The sequence below is a fragment of the Orycteropus afer genome, unplaced genomic scaffold (assembly GCF_000298275.1).
Source record: "Orycteropus afer afer isolate SDZICR_OR568_19922 unplaced genomic scaffold, OryAfe1.0 scaffold00280, whole genome shotgun sequence".
Classification (NCBI taxonomy): domain Eukaryota; kingdom Metazoa; phylum Chordata; class Mammalia; order Tubulidentata; family Orycteropodidae; genus Orycteropus; species Orycteropus afer.
Window position 1 is genome coordinate 2,607,391 of NW_006921867.1, and position 985 is coordinate 2,608,375.

Genomic DNA, 985 nt, shown 5'->3' on the forward strand with positions numbered 1-985 from the left:
ATTCTCTTTCCCATTTAATGAATTTCAGTCCTTTGTCAAAGATCAGCTGACTATAGGTCGATGGATCTCTTTCTGGGTTCTCAATTCTATTCCATTGGTGTATGTGTCTGTCATTGTACCAATACCAGGCAGTTTTGACTACTGTGACTGTGTTTTGAGATCTGGCAGTGTGAGACTTCCTACTTTGTTGTTCTTAGATAGTGCTCTGCTTATCCAAGGTCTCTTTCCTTTCCATATAAAGTTCGTGATTGGATTTTCCATATCCGTAAAAAATGTTGATGGGATCTGGATTGCAATTACATTGAATGTATAGATTGCTTTGGGTAGAATTGACATTTTCACAATGTTCAATCTTCCTATCCACGAGCATAGGATGTTCTCCCTTTTATGTAGATCTCTTACTGTTTCTTGAAGTTGTTTTTTTCCAGTTTTCTTTGTATAGGTCTTTTTTCCCTGGTAAGATGTACTCCCAAGTAGTTCATTTTTTTAGTAGCTATTGTAAATGGTATTGATTTCCTTATTTCTTTTTCAGCAATCTCTTTGCTGGTGTAGAAGAATCCAACTGATATTGGATGTTGATCTCGTATCCTGCCACGATGCTAAATCTTTCAGTTAGTTTCAATAGATTTTTGACTGAGTCTCTTGGGTTTTCTAGATATAGAATCATATCATCAGCTAATGGGGATAGTCTGACTTCTTCCTTACCAATCTGGATGCCTTTGATTTCCCTTTCTTGCCTTATGGCCCTGGCTAGGATTCCAGTACAGTGTTGAATAGAAGTGGTGTTAGAGGGCATCATTTTCTGGTTCCTGTTTGCAAGAGTAATGGTTTCAGTGTCTCTCCATTGAATATAATGTTGGCTGTTGGTTTTGCATATATGCCCTTTATTTTGTTGAGGAATGTCCCTTCTATTCCTATTTTGCTGAGAGTTTTGATCGGGAATGGGTGTTGGATTTTATCAAATGCCTTTTCTGCATCAATTGAT